We start from the raw sequence: 24,967 nt of genomic DNA, 5'->3' as shown, positions 1-24,967 counted from the left end.
TTTTTGTTTTTGGCTGTGTTGGGTCTTTGTTGCTGTGCGCAGGCTTTCTCTAGTTGCGGCGAGCGGGGGCTACTCTTCCTCATGGTGCCTGGGCTTCTCATTGTGGTGGTTTCTCTTGTTGCAGAGTACAGGCTCTAGGCGCGCGGGCTTCAGTAGTTGCGGCACATGGGCTCAGTAGTTGTGGCTCGTGGGCTTAGTTGTTCTGCAGCATGTGGGATCTTCCTGGACCAGCGCTTGAACCCGTGTCCTCTGCATTGGCAGGCGGATTCTTAACCACTGTGCACCAGGGAAGTCCCTATTCAGAGATTTTTGATGTTGCAACATTTCTAAATGGAATTTGGCCTATTTTAAAAATAAATTTATTAATTCTGGTGGAGCACAATTCTTACCGTGTACTTAATTTTGAAAACCTTGATTTAGGATACTTATATTCAAGAACACTGAGTTCTTTTTCCCACCTGTTTGAAAATTAATGTTAGCACCCTGATACTTTTAGGAGAAAAAAACTAGCTAAATCTTTCCTCTGGCAAGATCTGTGAGCAATCTTCTTGAGTATTAAATTATTAAAGACCAAGGAAGGAGAGTGTAGTTTTTTCCTCCTTACCCTGTCACTCTAAAAGCCAACATATGCTTAAATTCCATCTACACAAACTAAGCCTAAAATCCCAAGCCAGGTAATCCACACACGGAAAATATTTTTTTCCCATAGGAAATTAATCTGAATCCTGGAAAGTAGGACTAGGGAGGGGAAATGCTGATGAAGAGACTTTCACCTTTTTACTGGTATCGGTTCATGAATGTTTGCATTTTTTTCCAACAAGCTTGTCTTCCTTTTGTAATAAGTAAAACTATCAAGAATTGTTTTTGAAATCTGAAATATGTGTTTTCCTGACTCTATAGCAACTATGCTTTCATTCTCAGAAATAAGTAAAACACAGGTGGGAGGTGAGGGTCAAAACCCAACACATTTCTTGAACTGAAGAAATTATTAAATATAGAATTTGCAACTGCATTAAAGCTAGCAGAGATCTGTTATTTTTCTTAAATATTTACTTTTCAATTCATGCTAGTAATTTTCCCTAGGCCTCACAAAAGCAGCTGCTGTTTGCTGAGATTGTCAGTGACTTTGGCTACGTTATCTGAGAACCAGTAGAGGTCGCCATGTACCATGTTCTAGCATTTTAGGGGGAGGAAAAAAAACTCCTGAAAATCTGATTGGTTAGTAAAACATGCACAAAGGGTCAGAAGTTTTCAGTATGAAGCTTTCCTCTTGGAAGCTTTGCATAATTGAATCAATATTCAAGTCAGAGAAAAAAAAGTATAAATACAAATAATGGATACAAGATGCTGGTGTTATAGAACTTCAAAAAACAGAATTTCTTAGAAATTACATTAAAAACTCTTCTAGTTGACTTAGTTAATACAGATCCTTCTTTATGTCAAAATATTGGGACAAAAACCTCAAAAAGTTATCAGTCCCAACATGGTAAAATCTGTATATTTGTAAATGGCTTTGTGGTCTCTTTCTACCACTATGTTTGGAATGCTTAAAAATCTCAAATGTTTGTTTTTGCCCCAAAATATCCTGTGACTTTCATTCTGTATGTTAGATTTTTTTTTTTAATGTATTAGTTTTCTCAACTAACAATATAAGTTACCCTGTCACAGAGTTAGTATAACTAGTGGCTATCACAGTTTACAAAGAATATTGAAGCTTGATATGTAATTACTGCTGCTGGGCTTCCCAAAGATAGTTTAAAGTTTAATTTATTTTCTTTAAGGCATGATTGATTTGTGAAGAAAAGACATTATAGGTTGGAGGTAGAATGTATAGATATCTTGAAATAATAAAAAAATCAGCCCGTGGGAATTCCCTGGCAGTCCCGCGGTTAGGACTCGCGCTTTCACTGCTGGGGCCCAGGTTTGATCCCTGGTCGGGGAACTAAGATCCCACAAGTCACGCAGCACGGCCAAAAAAAAAAAAAAAAATCAAACCAGCCTTTCAGAAGAGAGAATAAGGGAATAAGTTTAAGCCTGGTAATTCTAGAATAGACAAATGGGTATATATATAGGGATATGCAACTGAAACTAGGGAAATTTTTTCCTATAAACAGAATTTTCTCACAGAGAAATGATTGCTTCAGAAGTTAGTAAGCTTACCATTGCTGGAAACTTTCAAACAGATTAGATACTCACTTGGTGAGAAATATGTTAGTGATTTAATTTCTCAGGCTTGGGTGAAAAGCTGTAATAAACTTCTAAGAAAAAACAATTTTAATTCTTTAAAAATTTTTTTAAATTGGTGATAGTGTTATATTAAAATTGAGTGATATTAGAATAATGCTAGCCGATGTGACAAATAAGTCTAAAAATGTTAGTGGCTTAACACAACCATTTCTTTCAAACTCAGGTACTGGTCCAATGCCATTTATTGATGGTTGGCGGTTGACTTTCCTCTATATGGAGATTCAGGGACTCAGCTTCTGTCCATCTTGTGGCTCATCATCTCCTAGGGCCTTGAAGTACTTTGCCTCCAACCAGGGGAAGGGGAAAGAAAGAACAGGGAATGTACACCTACTTCCTAACTATCTTATTGGGGAAATGACACAATTACTCCTGCTCATATTCCATTGGCAAGAGTGAGTCATACAATTCCATATAGATTTAGGGAGAAAGGGACTTTTCCACCATCCATCCCTTTCACCACTAAACATTTGTGAATGCCTTTCTTCTTACACATGAAACAAAATCATTACCCCTTCAAGGAAGTCAACTCAGAGTTACACTCAGTAATTTCATCCAACTCAAAGTTCAGAAAATTTCAATGATGTATAATCCTCTGCATCACGTATGGATGTAACTCTTCATCATCCAGTATCTATGTTTGTTTCCTAAAGTAGATTGCATCATTGGCCCAAATCATGACCACTCCTTGCATCTGCATCGTTTGCCATATAACTTTACAGTGTCCACTCACTGTGGGTGAAAGGTTGCACCCACACTTTGACTCTGAGCTCAGTCACATGACTTGCTTTGACCAGTGGGAAGGTAGCAGACAAGTTGTAAGCAGAAGCTTGCCCTCTACTACTAACATGAGAACATGCTCAAGGCTAATCTACACAAGGATGAGGACACATGAAGCAGAGCCAATTGCCCCAGCCAAGCCGTCCTAGGTTAGTTGACAACTAGCCAAGCTTCAGATATATGAGTGAGCTAAGCCAAGACAGAGCCACCTGGCTAAACCTCAGCTGATCCTAGACAGGTGAGCAGTAAAGATTTAATGCTGTAGGACACTTAGGGTTTTGTAATGGTTTATTGTGCAGCCTTATTGTGGTAATAGATAACTGATACCTTTCCCACACTAGACTTTCAGCACTTAGTGAACAGAAACTTTATTGTTTTGTTTTCCTGTTTGTAGTGTGGATAATATCTGTTACAGTGCTATTCCAAATTGGAATTCAAATTTTTGTTGAGCTCAGTTTCATATGTCACAAGATTTAGCTAGAGAATATGCTTGAAATAATGTCAAACATAAGCATAAATCACTTTTTATATAGTTCTAGCACTTTTAACTTTTCAAATCACTTTCAGATCTCCTTTCATATGATTTTCATAGCAATGCTGATGTAAGGTAAAACAGATATTAATTCTACATTACTATCAAATCTCTGTGACTGAGTGACTTGCTCCAATGACTCTGGGTTAATGACAGAACACACTGGAATCAATATCTCCTGGCTCCTAAAATCTGCTCCCACTGCTGAATAGGCCTCATTAGAGAATTAAGGACACAAATAATTTTTCCATTGCTGTTCTATGATAGCTATAGTTGTGACATTTTTGCTTCATCAGTGGATAGTTTCAAGGGTAAGCTTTCTTCCTTCAGAATGATCACAGCTTATGCATGTTCTCTCTAACGGAATGCTAATGCCAGTATTTTCTATACGAATTAGAGGAGCTGAAGAGCTAACTGATTGGTAAACAAGAATTGGATGCAAATAAATTTGGGCCTATAACAGAGTTTTTCAACCTCAGCACTATAGACATTGTGGGTTAGACAATTCCTTGTTGGGGGAGGAGGGGTACCCTGTTCCTTGTGGAATATGTAGCAGAATCCCTGCCCTGTGCCTAGTGTATGCCAGTAGCATTCCCCAAGTTATGACAAATAAAAATGTCCAGATATTGCCAAATATCCCCCCCACCATTGAGAAACATGGGTCCACAGATTAAATGCAACCAGGATTTTACAAGAGTGTCAGATTCCTTGGACATGAGAGCTGACATCTAAGGGATGAGTTTGTGCAACCTTTTCATTTTATAAGAGAAGAAACTACACCCAAGGGTTATGATGCAAGGCCATAAGCCTGATTAATGCCATGTCTTTTGACACAATTCAATCATTTCATATGCTGTATATCTGCTCCCCTTTTCTCTGCAAGTGCTGTCTCAGAATTTCGAATAGCCCATTCAACTTCTCATTCCTATTCTGGGTCCAGGTGATGATTTATTAGCCTTCCTTTGGGTTTCCATAGGAGCTTGATCCTACCCAGATAAGGTCACAGGTATATTCTCAACTGACTTCTCTTTTCTACCTCTTTAATTCACTCACACACTTGACCATATTTGCCATTCTTCCCCAGACCAGACCCAAGTAATAGTCTTTTTTTTTTTTTTTTTTTTTTTTTGTCTCTTCTTTTCAATCTGTATTTTTAGGTCCAGCTCTCCAGCTGTTCCTAAGATGCTAACTTCTTTGACTGTCCCTAGATATTATCTTCTTTTTATCCTTTTCCTCTTTCAGGCCTTCTTTGAAAACAACATTTACCATTCCGCAATTGTAGACCCTGGGGTCCCAACTGTCTCAAGGAAAGACCTCCTACAGCCAAGAACACCTTTTCGACACAAGATCTGCATATCTCCTTTTCATTCCCATCACCCTCCCAAATCCCCAATCAGATATTCATGAGGCATATTTTCACCTTAAAAGACAAATTATCAATTTGTCCTTGGACTTCTCCATTGTTCTCTTTTTGAAATGCTTGTATGTACTCTTTCAGCACACTAACTTTTCCCCTCATTCCCCACTTGGAGTAGCTCCTTTGTCTCATCATTGCTTTGGGGCACAGGGTGTATTTTGTATCCCAGTCCCTTCTTTTAAACATGTAAATGAGCAAAACAAAATAGCTCTCTATCAATTGTGGATTAACAAATTCAGTCCTTTGGGAATGCTGCTCTAAGAATTGGGTGGAAAACAATTATTTGATAAGGGTGTGAACTACAATAAAAAGTCCATAATTAAAAACTTGGTATCATAGTATTCAAAGAGAAAAATGTCATCTATTTGTATTCAGGAAATTGACTCCTTTCATTCTGGCTTATCCAGAATATAATCTGGTTTCCAATGATTATGTATTAACCAGTTATAAAAATTTGCTACCATGTGGAGTAAAGAGGAAAAAATAGCATGTCACGGAGCACTCAGGTAAAAGGCAGTTGGAAACTATAAACTCCTATCACTTCCTTTAAGAGGGGTTATTCATTTTCTTTTAAGATTATCTTGATTTATTTAAGAAAAAGATGAAGGTAGGGAAAGATTTGGGAAAGGAAGAGACTCAAAGATCTCTGTAGAGATTTTAGCTGCGGCAAATAAAAACAGAAAAGATTTATGAGTGAGGATGCAAGGTGCTGAGCAACTTCTGCTCCAGAAGGAACCTAAAAAAAGAAGCTGAGTCCAAGATCTATAAAAATAAGACGGAAGTATATGGGTATATATAGTTCTGAATGTCCCATTAGCATGCAATAGATATTAATAAATATCACCTGGAAAATTTAAAGTTTTAATTCTCAGCTCTGATTTCAAGTTTCATATGTTTTTTTTGATTTCAGGAAAAGTAATTTCCAAGCTTGAGGAGATTCTTTTGGCTTGTTGTCTGGATTAGAAAGGAACCGTTTTTATACTTATTCATATAAGCAAATAATTTTTAATGAAAACATCTTTTTAAAAATGTACTCACAGCTATATGTTTTTAAGATACCTACTAATGAGAATTTTATTTTAAGTAAACGTTGTGCCTGGGTCTAAGAAACCACAAAGTGTAGAGGAAAGTTGACAGTGATCAAGTAAATTTAGGCTGTGGTTATGTGTTTGTACATGAAAGTTGGCTTTGTAAAATTTAGTTGGTTTGCCTGTATTCCTCTTAATGCTTCATGAAAACATGATGGTCAAATAGTATAATTTACTTCTCATTTTTTATTTATTTGTGAGTATTGGCAAGAGAAAACATGGACTAACCAGAGCAGGCCTCTGATTCTTCCCTCTCAGTAGCTGCTAGACAGCAGGAGGCAAATCAGTTACCCATGGCCACAATATTGCCGTATAAATAACAAACACGACGCTTCAGAGAAACATACAGCAATAAACATTGATTTCTTTTGTTATGAGTACAGGACTTGGCTGGTGTACTGCAGATCTCAGCTGAGCTCAGCCAATCTGAATTGGTCTTGCTTCTGCTTCTTCAGCCAACTGGAAGGCCAGCTAGGAGCTGGTTCTTCTCGGATGGCCCCAGCAGGAGCCACTCTGCTCACCTCCAAGGTTTTCTCACTTCCCTTTAGCAGGCTAAAGGGACTTACTCTCATTGTGGTGGCAGGAATCCAAGAAAGCAAGCAGAAGTGTACAAGGCCCCTTGAGACCTAGGCTCAGAACTGGAATTACTTGGCTTATGACAACATACTTATGACCAAAGCAAGCCACAAGTCTATAGCCTGGAGCCAAGGCTGGGAGACAGACTCCAGGTCTTCATGGAAGGAACTGGAAAGTCATATCTCCAAAAGGGTGGGCAGAGAGACCGGTAGAAATTGAGACAGTTTTTGCAATGAATCCACTACACAGGACAGCAACCCTGGTAGAAATGGAAACTGGGGAGGCAGGGTGTATCTTAAGGCTATATTTTCTTAGCAAGCACCCTGCTTTTATGTAGATTATACATTTATTAAGGGAGGTGTGATGCCATCTCCTTTGTGGCACACACTCACTACTGACACTATTTTATATTTTAAAGCACCATGGAAAAATCAGACAAAGCAGTTCAAGTTTTGGTATATTTTAGTAATTTAGAACTTCATTTATCTAAGCCAATTTCTCCACTACCACTAACCTAATATTGTGAGTCTTCAATTTGTTCTGTATACATAAAACCTAGGGCTTTTATTTTTTCTTTAATCTTTCCATGGAGAGTGTGATTATTGTCTCTCTTATTTGTGTGTATGTACTTCCACTATTACTAATTCCCCTTGGTGATAAAATCTCTTTTTCTTTTTTTTTCCTTCCCTTAAGCATACATTCCTCCTCCTTACAATAGCAGCACTTTGATTTTTCTATGGGGAATTACCCCTCTTCCTTTTCGTGAAGACTGCTTATGGCTGTCAAGATATAGGGACATAACTCAAACTAAACCAATGGCCCCTCTGCCCAGGGAATTTTAATACTTGGTTCCTTGGCGTCTTCTTTAATTCTATGAATTACTTCATAGCTTTCCAAGAAATTTCCTTTTGCAGGTTATCCAGATGTGTTTTCTGTTCCTTACAATCAGAGAACACTGAAAAATGCATCTCTTAAATTTTACTACATATGCACTTTCCCTTACCTGCAAAAATTTACAGTATATTGTTATCACTCCAAGTTCTTATCTATGAAGTATAACTTAGGTATTTTTACCTTTAAAGAAAAGGCAGAAAGGTATTGAATATTTGGATGGATAAGCAGCCATAGGAGGTGTTGGAATGGGGATCATGGTGGAACATATAGTGTCTGTTTATATTTATTGACAATAAAATGAAACTAAAGATAGTAGAAAGGGTGTGATCTTTGAAGCTAGACAGATCAGAGTTCTAATTATAGGTTAGCTACATACTAGATTACAGTCTTGGGTAAGGTAAAACATTTAGTTTCTTAACTATCAAAATGTGACATAAGATTTTATCATAGTAATCCTAGTGAGAATTAGAAATAATATATAAAGTGTTTGCCACATTGTAGGTGCTCAACAACTTATAAATATTAGTATTAAGCATATACATAGTGAAGAATTAACTTTACCCAAAGAGCAGTCTGTCCTTGTCCCTGCTCCTGGGAAGTAAACTCTAAACCCATGGAATTTCCCATGCAATAAGAGCAACTTTGTTATTCATGGTGGGTCTCTCAGACCACACCTGGTATTTTATGGTAATGAGGTGACTCCATCACCCTGGATACTTTATGTTAGCAAGATGACTTGAGATGGAATCTGGGCACACTCAAACACCAACCATCTGAAGAAAGGATTGAGACTTTGAGCCATGGGTTATCAGCCTGAACTCTGGGGAGTGGAAAGGAGTAGACACTGAGTACAACCACATGGGCAGTACTTCAATCATACCTACGTAATAAGGTGTCAGTAAAAACTCTGGAAACTGAGGCTCAGATGAGCTTCCTGGGTTGACAATACTTCATGTACGGATTACCACATCTCGATGCTGGGAAGGGTAAGATGTCCCTGAGGACACAGAAGCTTCACATTTGGAGCCCACCCAATCCCAGATTCAGCTCTGTGCATCTCTTCCTTTGGCTGGTTTTGATTTGTGTCCTTTGGCTATAATAAAACTATAATCACAGGTATACCTTTTCCTGAATTCTGTGAGTCATTCTAGTGAATTATTGAAACTGATGATAGTTTTGGGAAATCCCCAAACTTGCAGTTGGTGTCAAGTCTTGAACTGAATTGTCAGTCTGGAAGATTGTGGCCTTAACCTTGAGTCTGGCTAATTCTGAATAGCGTACTGTATTCAACCAAGTGAAATGAATATTACCTCCTTGAAACTGAGAAAGAAAATTTGGTTTTTCTTCTAGGCATCTGGGAATGGTAACCGGAAATTAGTTGCATTCAAAACATGCAAATACAAGTATTACTCTTGTAATTTAGTGCATGTATTATATGTTACCATTGTTTTATTTTGGCAAATGTTAAAAAAAAAAAAAATGCCAGGCTTTCCAGGCAGGGTGGGCCAGGAACTACCCTCAACCTCAGCTCTGAATTAATTCCCCCCACCTGGGCAGTAGCACGGGAACCCTCCAAGTGATTGTGGCTTTTCTTGGGAGGCTGTCAGCCCCACCCACCCAGCTCTCAGCTCCTGCGCTGTTGGCCGCGCAGCTTCCAGGTGTCTGCTCCTCTGGTGAGACAGGGCCGGGAGATTCTCTCCTCAGCTCCTTGCCTGGGTGGGCAAGTCAGGCTCTAGGACTAGCAGAAATCCTCGTTTGAGGGGTCCAACAAGTTCCCTGGTCAGAGTGCTGCCGCTGAGCAGAGCAGCTGCTTGGGACTACTGCTTGGGCACTGCAGAAAACCTTGTTGGAATGTGACATGTTATCACTTTGGGACCATTGGCCAGCTGCTCCTGACTTGGCCACCTGAAGGCTCAGACTGTCCCAGTCTCTGAACTGAAGAGAACCAACGCTATTAGCATATTTCTCACCACCGTGAATGCAAGGTGATTCAGTGAAGGGTATCAGGAGGACATCTATAAATCCCAGATAGGCACGTGCAAGTTCTGAGGAATGGTGGAATAACCCAATGTATCTGGGTGACCTTTGGAGACAGCTGAAACATAGCTACAACAGGGCAGTGGCTGACACCCAACTCAGCCCATCTTCTCCAGCCGTGTGGCTGACAGGGTCTTGGTGCTCTGGCCAGCTGTCAAGCCTGAGCCTCTGAGCTGGGAGAGCCGAATTCAGGACATTGGTGCACCAGAGACCTCCTGGCTCCACGTGTTATCAATCGGCAAGAACTCTCCCAGAGATCTCTGTCTCAACGCTAAGACCCAGCTCCACTCAATGACCAGCAAGCTCCAGTGTGGGACACCCCATGCCAAACAACTAGCAAGACAGGAACACAACCCCATCCATTAGCAGAGAGGCTGCCTAAAATCATAATAAGTTCACAGACACCCAAATCACACCACTGGGCGCAGTCCTGCCCACCAGAAAGACAAGATCCAGCCTCATCCATCAGAACACAGGTGACAGCCCCCTCCACCAGGAAGCCTACACAACCCACTGAACCAACCTTACCCACTGGGGGCAGACACCAAAAACAACAGGAACTACGAACGTACAGCCTGCGAAAAGGAGACCCCAAACACGGTAAGTTAAACAAAATGAGAAGACAGAGAAATACACAGCAGATGAAGGAGCAAGGTAAAAACCCACCAGACCAAACAAATGAAGAGGAAATAGGTAGTCTACCTGAAAAAGAATTCAGAGTAATGATAGTAAAGATGATCCAAAATCTTGGAAATAAAATAGAGAAAATACAAGAAACGTTTAACAAGGACCTAGAAGAACTAAAGAGCAAACAAACAATGATGAACAACACAATAAATGAAATTAAAAATTCTCTAGAAGGAATCAATAGCAGAATAACTGAGGCAGATGAACGGATAAGTGACCTGAAAGATAAAATACTGGAAATAACTACTACAGAGCAGAATAAAGAGAAAAGAATGAAAACAATTGAGGACAGTCTCAGAGACCTCTGAGACAACATTAAACACACCAACATTTGAATTATGGGGGTCCTAGAAGAAGAAAAGAAAGAGAAAGGGACTGAGAAAATATTTGAAGAGATTATAGTTGAAAACTTCCCTAATATGGGAAAGGAAATAGTCAAGTCCAGGAAGCGCAGAGAGTCCCATACAGGATAAATCCAAGGAGAAACACACCAAGACAAATATTAATCAAACTATCAAAAATTAAATACAAAGAAAAAATATTAAAAGCAGCAAGGGAAAAGCAACAAATAACATACAAGGGAATCCCCATAAGGTTAACAGCTGATCTTTCAGCAGAAACTCTGCAAGCCAGAAGGGTGTGGCAGGACATATTTAAAGTGATGAAAGGGAAAAACCTACAACCAAGATTACTCTACCCAGCAAGGATCTAATTCAGATTCAGTGGAGAAATTAAAACCTTTACAGACAAGCAAAAGATAAGAGAATTCAGCACCACCAAACCAGCTTTACAACAAATGCTGAAGTAACTTCTCTAGGCAGGAAACACAAGAGGAGGAAAAGACCTACAAAAACAAACCCAAAACAATTAAGAAGATGGTAATAGGAACATATGTATCCTTAAATGTAAATGTATTAAATGCTCCAACCAAAAGACATAGACTGGCTGAATGGATACAAAAACAAGAACTGTATATATACTGTCTACAAGAGACCCACTTCAGACCTAGGGACACATACAGACTGAAAGTGAGGGGATGGAAAAAGATATTCCATGCAAATGGAAATCAGAAGAAAGCCGGAGTAGCAGTTTTCATATCAGACAAAATAGACTTTAAAATAAAGACTGTTACCAGAGACAAAGAAGGACACTACATAATGGTCAAGTGATCAATCCAAGAAGAAGATATAACAACTGTAAATATCTATGCACTCAACATAGGAGCACCTCATTACATAAGGCAAATGCTAGCAGCCATAAAAGGGGAAATCAACAATAACACAATCATAGTGGGGGACTTTAACACCCCACTTTGACCAATGGACAGGTCATCCAAAATGAAAATAAATAGGGAAACACAAGCTTTAAATGACACATTAAACAAGATGGACTTAATTGATATTTATAGGACATTCTATCCACAAACAACAGAATATACTTTCTTCTCAAGTGCTCATGGAACATTCTCTAGAACAGATCATATCTTGGATCAAAAATCAAGCCTTGGTAAATTTAAGAAAACTGAAATCGTATCAAGTATCTTTTCCAACCACAATGCTATAACACTAGATATCAATTACAGGAAAAAAACTGTAAAAAATACAAACATATGGAGGCTAAACAATACACTACTAAATAACCAAGAGATCACAGAAGAAATCAAAGAGGAAATCAAAAAATACCTAGAAACAAATGACAATGAAAACACCAGGACCCAAAACCTATGGGATGCATCAAAAGCAGTTCTAAGAGGGAAGTTTATAGCAATACAATTCTACCTCAGGAAACAAGAAAAATCTTAAATAAACAACCTAACCTTACACCTAAAGCAATTAGAGAATGAAGAAGAAAAAACCCCAAAGTTAGCAGATGGAAAGAAATCGTAAAGACCAGATCAGAAATAAATGAAAAAGAAATGAAGGAAATGATAGCCAGGATCAATAAAACTAAAAGCTGGTTCTTTGAGAAGGTAAACAAAATTGATAAACCATTAGCCAGACTCATCAAGAAAAAAGGGGGAAGACTCAAATCAGTCAAATTAGAAATGAAAAAGGAGAAGTAACAACTGACACTGCAGAAATACAAAGGATCATGAGAGACTACTACAAGCAACTATATGCCAATAAAATGGACAACCTGGAAGAAATGGACAAATTCTTAGAAAAGCACAACCTTCTGAGATTGAAACAGGAAGAAATATAAAATATAAATAGACCAATCACAAGCACTGAAATTGAAACTGTGATTAAAAGTCTTCCAACAAACAAAAGCCCAGGACCAGATGGCTTCACAGGCGAATTCTATCAAACATTTAGAGAAGAGCTAACACCCATCCTTCTCAAACTCTTCCAAAATATAGCAGAGGGAGGAACACTCCCAAACTCATTCTATGAGGCCACCATCACCCTGATACCAAACCAGACAAAGATACTACAAAAGAATAAAATTACAGACCAATATTACTGCTGAATATAGATGCAAAAATCCTCAACAAAATACTAGCAAACAGAATCCAACAGCACATTAAAAGGATCATACACCCTGATCAAGTGGGGTTTATCCCAGGAATGCAAGGATTCTTCAATATATGCAAATCAATCAATGTGATACACCATATTAAAAAATTGAAGAATAAAAACCATATGATCATCTCAATAGATGCAGAAAAAGCTTTTGACAAAATTCAACACCGATTTATGATAAAAACCTTCCAGAAAGTAGGCATAGAGGGAACTTACCTCAACATAATAAAGGCCATATATGACAAACCCACAGCAAACATCATTCTCAATGGTGAAAAACTGAAACCATTTCCTCTAAAATCAAGAACAAGACAAGGATGCCCACTCTTACCACTATTATTCAAAATAGTTTTGGAAGTTTTAGCCACAGCAATCAGAGAAGAAAAAGAAATAAAAGGAATCCAATTCTTAAAAGAAGAAGTAAAGCTGTCACTGTTTGCAGATGACATGACACTATACATAGAGAATCCTGAAGATGCTAGCAGAAAACTACTAGATCTAATCAATGAACTTGGTAAAGTAGTAGGATACAAAATTAATGCACAGATATCTCTTGCATTCCTATACATTAATGATGAAAAATCTGCAAGAGAAATTAAGGAAACATTCCAATTTACCATGGCAACAAAAAGAATAAAATACCTAGGAATAAACCTACCTAAGGAGACAAAAGACCTGTATGCAGAAAACTATAAGACACTGATGAAAGAAATTAAAGATGATACAAACAGATGGAGAGATATACCATCTTCTTATATTGGAAGAATCAACATTGTGAAAATGACAATACTACCCAAAGCAATCTGAAGACTCAATGCAATCCCTAGCAAACTACCAATGGCATTTTTTCACAGAACTAGAACAAATAATTTCACAATTTGTATGGAAACACAAAAGACCCCAAATAGCCAGAGCAATCTTGAGAAAGGAAAACGGAGCTGGAGGAATCAGGCTCCCTGACTTTGGACTATACTACAAAGCTTGGGCAAAGTTGTTGCATAATAATTCAAAATTAGAGGACACATCAAGATGAAGGTTTTAAAGGAGTCTTTTTTTTTTTTTTTTTTTAGAATGGTGTAAGGCTTTATTTATTTTTTAAATATTTATCTATTTATTTATTTATTTGGTTGCACCAAGTCTTAGTTGCAGCAGGCAGGCTCCTTAGTTTTGGCATGCGAACTCTCAGTTGTGGCATGCATGTGGGATCTAGTTCCCTGACCAGGGATCGAAGCCAGGCCCCCTGCACTGGGAGCATGGAGTCATCCACTGCGCCACCAGGGAAGTCCCTTAAAGGAGTCTTAATAGTAAAATTTTCTGATAAGTGAGTTGTTTGCTCAGATGAGTCATCTATTGTTCTGATAGAAGAACTGCTGGCCAGAGTAAGCAAACTCTTTGCCCAGAAAACTAATTTGCAAGAATTTTCTAAAGCAAAAAGTGAAATTATACATTAGTTTACATTCTTATCTTCCTGGACAAGAATTACCTGAAATAAATAGTTAAGTCATATTGACAGAGTTGGTCTCAATTTTCAAAAATGAGGAAATTTAGTAATTTTCCAAGGACTACACCCAGAACTCAGTAGGTCCGAAGTCTCAGTTTATTCCACAGTGCTAGGTTTTCCCTCGAAATATCTTTATATATCCCTGAAAATAAGACTGCACGTAGCCACATAACTTCACCACCAAGACTAAGAACTATTAAAAATGATTGAAGAAGGCAATTTAGGTGATACAAACAAGCTTTATTTAATACTTCATGAAGTGGACAGTCTCCATGTGGAGAGCAGTAAGGCAGGGGAGAAAGTAGCAAGCATTTAAAGAGGAAAGAATAAGGGACAAGGAAGAGAAAACTAGAAAATGAATAAGGAACAAGGAAATAAGTAAAAAGCCCAGAGCTGGTTTGGCATTTGAGGAATGGCTTGTTACTGAACCAAACTCGGGTCCCCTTGCCTGCACAGAGCAAAGCCAATCTACTGACACCAGATTGTGGTGAAAGAAAGTACAGTGTTTACTTCAGGGCACCAAACAAGGAGAATGGGCAGCTCATGCTCAAAAGACCTGAACTCCCTGATGGCTTTCAGGCAAGTGTTTTTTAAAAAAGTGTTAAGGGAGAAGGTCATAGGATGTATGATCAGCTTGTGTACCTTCTTCTGATTGGCTGGTGGTGAGGTAACAGGGTGATGTTTCAAGTATCTCACTCATCAACCTTCTGATTCCAACCAGTCTGAGGTCTACGTGCTTGTGGTCAGCATATGATCACCATTCTCCATCAGGTGGGGGTGGGTCTTAGTTTCTGCAGAACAGCTCAAAGATATGCATCCAATTGTTATCTATATCCCTTCAGGAAGAACTATGAGCCTGTGACTCTATTGTTCTAATCATTAACTGCTTGAGTCTGCTCTTTGGAACTGAGGGAAGGTCTGGAAGACTGAAGTTATTTTCTACAGACAAGAAATGGGGTACACAGAGGGGCTTTTTTACCTGGGGAGGCCCCATAGGGTCCTGCTTGCTTTCAACCCCCTCTTTTCTTTGCTATTCCTCAGTTCTGAGGGGAACAGGGATGGGACAAGAAAGGGAGTAAAGTTTTGAATAGAGAGATTAATCATAAACTCAGTGGAGGAAGTCAGTTTTAGGGGGACTTGGTTTCAGGCTGACTGGCTGTAGTGTGTTTCTGGTCAAGCAGAACATTTATAAGGACACGAAAATTATCCAGATTTTAATTTGCTGACGTGGCACTCTTGGCAGGACAGCTCTATCTTGGGCCTTGATGGTTATTGCAACAGAACTAAGGTTGCCTACATCAATATGACTTTACTATCATTTTCCAGGAAGATAAGGCTACAAACCAGCAAATTACTTCATTGCTTTGTGGAGGAGGAAAATTAATTTTCCTTCTACCCTTCTGAGTTATTGGCTGAGAACCCCCTGTAATAAAAGACAGATTAACATGAGAAAAAAAATTTTTTAATTACATAAACACATAGGGGAGCACCACAAAGATATGAGACTCAAAATGCAGCCAGACAATTGAGACTTATATGTCATCCTGAGCAAAGGCAAGGGATAGGGGAATGAGGCTTCAAAGGGGGAAAAGCCATTCCTGGAAAGGTGAGAGGAGCAAATATTTGGTAAACACAAGTTATCCTGCCAAGCAGATAAGTCTCTCAGGTAAAAAGATTATCTCTGGTAATAGGTCTCTTCCTGATACAGACCCACCTTCTAATGTAAATTTCCTTTATAAATATAGATTTTCCTTACAAAAGTGTAACTCTACTGTGTTTTCAGAGCTTTTCCAGTGTCTGCAGTTTCTTAAAAATAATCAGCACAAAATAATCCTTATACCAAAGAAGCATATTAGAGGGGTGGGGGAGGGCACATTCTGCTACTCTTCAGCTTACTTCAGGGACTTCAAGAAAATTCATTCAGAAAAATAAGCTATTCAACCAGTCGCCTTCTTAGGACAATAGCTTGCTCATCTGGCAAGCTGCTTGCTGATGAAATAATCATTTATTCATCAAGAATCATATTCATCTCCACCTGTCTGTGACTACCAGTCTTAAACTATTTATATCATGAAGTTTTCCCAGTCCCAAAGAGATCCCTGACTTGAAAGACTAGGATTAAACCACAGGAGCCCAGACTTTAAACCCCTGTAAATATCCATCTCTGATCTCTTCCTTCAGAGACCCTATTAAGACTCTATCAAGGTGATACTCTCTCTAACAGTAAGGACATAATAATATAATAACAACAGTAGATAATGGCCCAGATTTGCCTGATCACCAGGTTGTTCTGGTGGTTATCTATGTCTTTTGAGCGTTGGCAGTTGACATCCTTCAGGATCTGACATTCTGCCTTATGGGCAGGGGCTGTTTAAATGAATGGTAAATTATAAATAGAGATACCACTTGACATAGTGCATCATGGGTTACAAAGCACTTCAACATACATCACTTGATTTAATCATCAAAAGAACTACTTGAGGTAGATATTGTTATGATGCTTCCTTTAATCCTTAACATTCTTTTATAGGTCAATAAACAAAAGCTCAGAGAGGGAGGCCAAATGATTTGGTAAAGATCAAATAGCAAGTAATCAAGATGGGACTTGATGTGTAGACGGCTGTATCATAAAAATTTTTTTCAAGTTGTTTGTGTTCAGTGCTCCCATATCATGTAATCTCTCTTTTGTCCCACTATCCTTGCCCAGTTTTCCACTTCCTGATATCTTCAAAGCACCTGTTCAAAATTTCCTCACACTGATCTGCTATTTCTGCTTCTTTGACCCTTCTAATCATCTCTTTTCCAGGAAGCTTCCCAAACAGATCATGGTGTGACCTTCCATGGTTTGTAGTTAAAAAGTTAACAATTTCTTTGCTTTTTCATATTAATGTAGTTTATTTCTCCTAATCTATTTGAGGTCCTTATCTTCTAAAAGGCAGTCTTCCTAACTAAAAGGGCTGCTATAACCTCCTTGATGAAAGTAAATTCAGGCTTCCCAAGTCTCTCAAATGAAAACAATCTCTATGTGAACAGGGGTTACTGAGCCATCAACTGACCCTGAGATTCAGCTTCCTCTTGAATGTGCCACTACCATTATGACCTCAGGGGCCGCTGCTTCAGCTTTGTTGGATTATTCTCAGCCAGAGACACAGGAATTGGTTCTCTAGGTTGTGTTCTGCACAAGGGCTCCTGACAAACTGAGCTAGTGTTGGTAGAAATACAGCTCACATTCCCCTGGCCAGCCTTACCTGCCCAGAGGGGAGTCCTTTTTCTAATTTGCAAAAAGGCAGCATGTAAAAGTGCGGCTCACATGGCCTGAAATATTTGCCTAAGACTTAACTAAATGAAAATACTAGAGAAAGTAACTTGCTACTGAACAATCTAGTACATAAATGTATCTCCAACTTGCACTTTTCTCCTGAAAATCTTCCTCTTGATCTCTGGACCAGGATTCTCAACAAAGACCACATGTCCCTAAAACAGAACAGCATTTCAAACCCTTCTAGAGTCCTTGGGCAAGGAAAATGGGAATAATAAGGATATATTGTAAAGACTCTGTGAGAAATATGGAGAGAGATTTTAATACCATGCCTGGCACATAGTAAGTACTCAGGATTGGTAGCTATTATTATGATTCAGTAGCCTTTGACTTCACTTTTCCTCTTTATCATGCCCAACTCCATATTCAAATTCATCAGTGAAAAGATTAGACTTTGAACACTAAACAGAATTTATATGCCTTTAACCTGACTCTTGACCTTGAATCTTAACACAAAGAAATAAACATATCTTTCTTCTAAGAAAATGAAACATGAATAATATTTATAAAATATTTATAGAATATTTATGAAAGAGCATTTTCACATATAATGTTGGAGTGTATATACTAAAAGTACTTACTAGATATACATGTTATTCAAATGCCCATGTCATACCAAAACAAAATTTTAAGTGTGATAGATTTTTATTTTAAAAATAAAAGCTCTTATCTGTATAATGCTTCTTTTTATAACTGCCAGCTGTAATCCACCAAGAGTCAGGGTGCCTGGTCATTTACCAGGACAGAATTCAGACTCTCTTAGAAAATATGCCTGTCCCCTTTGACTTAGAGAAGGCAGGCAATCCTTCCAGACATGTCACCAGCCTAGGACTGATTTCATTCTCCTGCTTGGAAGGACTGATAGCATCTTGTGATTACATTTGCTTGTTAGTGCAGCCTTTTATAAAGAACTAAAGTGTTCCATGGAGTGTCATTTAGACTCAGTCAAGCTGGATTGATATAAAGTAGAATGTGTTAGAGATAAGAATGGAGTGGTATTTTTAGATCTTTTTAAATTTAAAAAGCTTTAAGCCACCATTAGCACATTCATTAAAGTAGCATTCAATTATGAGATGGGTTTTTATGCATATATAATGTATCAAATGAAGCAGAAGAAAATAACTTTAAGACTTCTTATTTTAACTGGCTTTGTATTTTACAGGTTTTGGAAAAGTAATTCTTAACTTTTCAATTAATCTTTTTATTAAGGACTCCCTGTATGACTGGCAATTCACTGAATACTTTGAGAAAAACAGAGATTAGTCTAAAGTAGTGAAGACATCCTGTAGGGGTCGCTGTTTTCTTATTCTACTTGGAAACAAGCCTGGGCCCCTATCTTCTTCTTCATCCTATTATCTATCATGCTGTAGATAAGGATCCCAAACCCAAAAGCCCAGGGAAACTAGACAGGTAAATAAACAAAGGGACATGTGCCTGAGATCGTAGTTGTTACTTAGTTCCAACCAATTGAAATTAAAGGCCAACCCAGTTTGACAAATCTGCATATTTATGGAAATTCTTTTCCATTTTAAAATGTTGGCAACTAATTCAAATTAAAAGAAAAAAGTATATTCTGTATGTCTATTCTGTGTGGGCCAGCAAGAAAGTAGCTATGAGCCAGAGTCAGGGCATAACCTACCAGGTGCAATCTGACTTAGAGTGAAATGAAATTAGAAGACAGAAATGTTAGAAACATTAAAAGATAACAGGCAGAGGGGGCTTCCCTGGTGGCGCAGTGGTTAAGAATCTGCCTGGTAATGCAAGGGACACGGGTTCGAGCCCTGGTCTGGGAAGATCCCACATACTGCGGAGCAACTGAGCCCGTGAGCCACAACTACTGAGCCTGCGCGTCTGGAGCCTGTGCTCCGCAACAAGAGAGGCCGTGACAGTGAGAGGCCCGCGCACCGCGATGAAGAGTAGCCCTCGCTCGCGGCAACTGGAGAAAGCCCTCGCACAGAAACGAAGACCCAACACAGCCAAAACTAACTAACTAAATAAATTTATTAAGAAAAAAAAAGATAACAGGCAGAAAGAAAAAAAGTATCCTGAATTTTTTGGTTACAAATGACATAAAATTCAACTCCAATTGGCTTTTTAAAGGGGGACCTATTTATTATCTCACCTAAGTGAAAAATCCAGATGTAGGACTGGATTCAGGCAGGGCTGGATCTAGCAATTCAAACGATGTCAGCATCGTTTCTCTCCAGTCCTTCCCTCATCCTTCCAAGGTGTCTGCTTCATCCTTCAGGGTTTACATGGTGACCTCAGTATATTCAGGCTTGTCCATTAGAGTTAAAAAGTAGCTACCATGTTCTAAACTTCACATCTTCACACTCTACCTACTAAGAGATGATAGGTTCTTTAGCTCCTGCAGAAGAGAGAGTAAATTTCTCCTTCCATAAAGGGCAAAGTGTGTCTCTTTGTATGTAACTACCTCCAGTGAGGTTGTGGGCCCTACCTTGGACCATAATGGCCAGGAGATGGAATCACCATTTAACTTAAGCCACTGAGACTTTCAGGGGCTTCTCTGGAGCAACCCAACCCAATAATACATAGCTGAGAATAGCAAGGGTAGTTTCACACCATTTTCTTCAGGGATTACTGCTATAGGGAAAGGGAAATATAGTCACAAACAGTAATTATACACCAGATTAGGGGGAAACTATTAAAGAAACTGAAAGTAAAATACAAATTAGTAGGAAAAAAAGTAAGAAAAGATAGTGCCAATAAATGCAAAATCTTCAACGTGTAAGGTGTGGGGATCAAAGGCAATTGCTACAGGGAAAAAACATGTACGAACGGAGAATACTTACTCTAAAAGTGCTAGAAGAAAACATGGGATAATTTTTATTTTTATAATTTTAAAGTGAGAACTAGTTAACATACAAAATTCAGAAGCCATAAAGAAGCAAAATAAATTTGACTACATAAAACTACGTGTCTACAATAACACAATTTTATTAAAAATAAGGCAAGTAACAAGCTGGTAACATATTCGCAACTCATATAACACACAGAGAAATAATAGCCTTAATCTTTAAAGAATACTTACAAATCAAAAGGAAAAATAAACCCAATAGGAAACTGAGTAAGAGGGGGAAAAAATGACTTAAAATATAAAAAGATGCTTAACTTCAGTTATAATTAAAGAAATGTAAATCAAAAGAAGCAGATGTTATTTTTTTATATATTAGATCAGCAAAGATCAAAAAAGTTGGTGTTATACAATGTGGCAAAGCTGTGAGGAAACAGACCTCTTCACCCATCCTTGATGGGTGCAATCTTTTTAAAGGACAATTACCAGCATTGCTCAAAATTAAATTGTACTACCTTACTGTTACACAATTTAACTTCAAGGATCATATGTGTCAATGACTTTCAGTCAAGGAGCACCAAGAATGCACATGTAGTTGAACTGGTTGGATTTATGACTCATTATAGCAAAGCAGAATGCATACCACAGGGAGCCACGAGGTGCCTCAGTAAGAGGGTTCATTTCTAACTCTCTTTTATAGGATTTCACCTTTGATTGGATGCTTTTGGGGAGAGTCAAAGGAAGTGAGACTTTGAACTAGATTGGGTGCTGTCAGAAAGTCAGGACAAGTCTATGACTATCTCAATTAATCTTATCTAGAGGGAGGACAGACTAAAATGAGGCTAAAGCTATAATTAGTAAAGAAACAACAGCCAGTCTTATTAAGTGGAAGAGAGGCTGCTTGGTATTTTGTGGTGTTTGTACAGTGACCTTGTTTTTGTCTGTGCTTAGAGAAAATTACAAAGTGGTCTTGTTTAGACTAATTTTATCATGGTTTCAGAGTTACCTTGTTTGATGTTGGTGTTCCATGAAATTGTTTATGTCCAACAGGAGAATAATATGGTCCAGCTGTGAGTGCCACCCCAGCTTCAAACGACAGAAACCTATCTGTAAGTGATGTCAGAGCTTTCTTTTTCTTTCTAACTTAAAGCTATACTTTTACTTATACAAAGACATTTATGTATAAATATGTTCAATATAGCAATACTTATAGCAAAACATTCTAAATATTTACCAGCAGCAGAAAGGCTAAATCACTGATTATTATAGCTATATACTGGGTCACTATGCGGCTTTGAAAAATGATGTAAAAATGTGCTGATAGGAAGAATTCTAAAACATTGTTAGGTGATAAAAGCAAAGTATAAAATAACATTTGTTTCTGTTTATGTTGAAGGTCATTAGGGTTGTTTGGTAAATACTGTTTCATCACCCTTCCAGGATAGGAATATATTTCCTGATCCTGTTGTGTTTAGACAGGGCTATGTTATTAGTTCTTGTAAATGAGTTATCAGTAAGACATGAGCCACTTCCGAACTGTAACATTTAATTGTTCATCTAAGGTCCTCAGTAACTCTCTTCCTTTGTCATGGCTACTGACAATGATCCAGATGAAGGTCTGGATCCCAGAATAAGAAAACCATGAATCAGAGCCTCCAGTTGACCTGCAATAGAGACACAACATGAGAAAAAAATGCCTTTTGGTTAAGTCACTGAGATTTGGGGATGGTTAGTAACCACAGCATAGTCTAGTATATTCTGGCTAATACAGTATTAGACCAGAATTGGAGTGCTACAGTGAAAAAGGGGGGTGGCAATGGCTGTGGGATGAATTGGGAGATTGGGATTGACATATATACACTACCGTGTGTAAAATAGCTAGTGGGAACCTGTTGTATAGCGCAGGGAGCTCACCTTGGTACTCTGTGGTGACCTAGATGGGTGGGATGGGGAGGGGAGGGAGGTCCAAGAGGGAGGGGATATATGTATACATATAGCTGATTCACTTCATTGTACATCAGAAACTAACACAACATTATAAAGCAACTATACCCCAATTAAAAAAAAAAAGAATATGTGGCATTGGATTAGGGGTTGGGTGATGATCAGTGAGAAAACTTTTATCTGAGGCTGTAAGGAGGAGGGTCCATATTATGCAATAACAAAACACATGGTAAAATTGTCACCAAAAAAAATTATAAAGCCGTTAATATACCTATTAGAATTGAAGTCTTAGGGGAAGAAGTTGAAAGACAAAATGTTAGTAGCAAGTGTTAGTTTCCATTGACTGCATTTGGCAAAGTATTATAAGAAAGACATAAGCTCAGAATAGAATTAGCTATTTCATAAGCAGGAATACAGTTGCACTTTCAACAGGTAGTTTCAAGCCATCTTTTGTTTCAGAAAAGTTCTCTGGATTTATATTTTCTAGTATTTTTTATCTTCCATTGCTTTAGTTTTTGTCCTCAGGATCCCCTTTTATATGTGTGTTTAGTCTTCTTTGCTTGTCATCTATAGCTATCACTGTCTCTCAAATACTTTTTAACACCTTACTTCTTTTTCATTTTTCACCTTTTACTTTCTATTTCTCTTAAGGCATTCATTGTGTTTATTAATTCCTTCAGGTTTATTCTTCAATTCTGAAATGACTTTTTCATTTATTAATAATTTTCTACATTTGTGAGCTCAAATTGCATTTTTTTTCTATTTCTTATTCTGTTCTCCAATTATCTAATTTCTAAAATTTTAGAAGTAAGATTTCTGTTGTTTCATGGCTTTAACGTTTTCTTAAATCATTTTATCTTTGAAGAATTTGGTTACAGTTTTCATCTATTTTTGTGTTCAAATGATCCTGGCATGCCTTCATTGTCTGTAAGGATATTATTTTGCTCCTTATTTTCTTTCTTATTATAAAACTGTCTCTTTATAAAAATCCTTTTCTGTTGTGCTTTTCATTTGTTATGCATTTTTCTGTATTAGAAAGGGAGGAATCAAGATAGCTTTCCTAGAATCATAGCTCTAGATTTCCTTCTGTAATATTCAAAATGTGTTCAAAACCAAAAGTTGACATTTTCCTGAGATCTGCTAACTCTGGTTCCTTCTCCCCAATATTTTGTTGAACTTTTTCTTTTATTTTTTTCCTATTGAAGTTCTACTCTCAGTACTTTTTACTTGATGCAAGATTTGATACTGGAAGGGAATTTTAGCTGAACACTCTCGAAGGTTTATAAAGCCCAGATTTGTCCAACACCATCATGCATACCATGGTCCCTTAGCTCACACTGTGAATTAAGGTCTGCAGTTCTCCCTCCCAGTTCCAGCTGCTAGCCTCGAATTTTCTTGATGAGTTTACCAGTGAGTACCTGCTGGTAATTTGGATACTTTTTAGCTCTGGAGCCATCAGAAATTTTTGTCTTCCTTCTGCTTTCTCTCACATCACTGTTGAAATGGTGTGAGTCTTCTTGGTGGTTGTGGTTGGTCTTCACCTGCTCATATTTGGGAGATTATAGTTAACCTAGTGGTAGATGTTGTCCATGTGTTTTAGGTTTTGCTGTCCGAGTCTCTATACTTGTTTATATGATGAGATTTGGAGAAATTTAAAAATTCTGCCACCATCTTCCCAGAGTCCTCCAAATTTATACAGTTTGAGCATTAAAATAAGTTTAATGATAATAATTCTTGTGACAATTATAATAGTTAGCTAAACAGATTGAATCTAAGAAAGTCTAGAAGTTCCTAATAATACTCAAACAAGAAAAGTTTATAGACGATCACCAAAAGTTATCACATTATACAAGAAGAGTGTGTCTAATAGAATATGCTTCATATTTTATTGATCCAAATATATAAGGAATTGTTAACATACAAAAGTATTAACTAAGTATCTATCTATAAAGTTTAGGTATATACTTTCTTTAATCAAAAGAGTCCATAAGAAAGCCAAGTTATCTCAGCAAAAGTAGATTCAGTAACAAGAAAAGGAAAGCCTGACCAGCACATGTAATTAATCAGATTCAAAGGGTGTCCACAGCTAATCAGCTTCACTGGTCACATACAATAATCAAGTAAAAGGAGGGTTCAACAGAGTGTTCTAAAATGATAAATTAACCAAATGTACAAAAGAGTAAAGCTGACTAGGCAGACACAATCCCTCATCTCCTAGGAGCTGACAATTCTTGATGGTCCAACTAATTAAAATAAAATACTAATAAGAAATATATAAGATTTTAATAGTACTGACAAACCACACTAATATATCAACGTGACAAGGCAATGGATAGGATAAAACTTAGAAGAATTCCTTACCTCTTTGAAAGCTACCAAGTCTCAAAAAATTAAAACTTTTATAAACAAAGCAAAAAAATTAAAAGCCTCACAATGTAATGATTAGAATTTTATTAGAAAAAGGAATTTACTACAGATTAGCAGCCTAGAAATCACCTTAGACTGCTCAGCCAGAGCCATGTCTCAACCAAGAATTAAACTTTTCATAACTTGTAACAAAACCTGATTAGGCTGAAATGATACCATTTTCTTAAAGATCTGGTAAGATTAT

At 37.8% G+C, this 24,967-nt stretch overlaps 1 protein-coding gene across 1 annotated transcript in view; it reads left to right on the top strand.

Moving 5' to 3' along the window:
• The window catches only part of METTL25 (methyltransferase like 25), a gene marked incomplete at its 5' end in the record, with an annotated part of 171,468 nt that extends 147,432 nt beyond the window's left edge, over positions 1–24,036 (top strand). The window contains one exon of the mRNA XM_082418980.1: positions 21,463–24,036. The remainder of the gene's footprint in view (positions 1–21,462) is intronic.
• Between the last annotated feature and the right edge of the window lie 931 nt (positions 24,037–24,967).

The sequence above is a fragment of the Balaenoptera physalus genome (assembly GCF_965194825.1).
Source record: "Balaenoptera physalus genome assembly, chromosome: 13".
Classification (NCBI taxonomy): Eukaryota; Metazoa; Chordata; class Mammalia; order Artiodactyla; family Balaenopteridae; genus Balaenoptera; species Balaenoptera physalus.
Note: the sequence above shows the minus strand (reverse complement) of the source record. Positions and strands in the feature narration are given on the sequence as shown.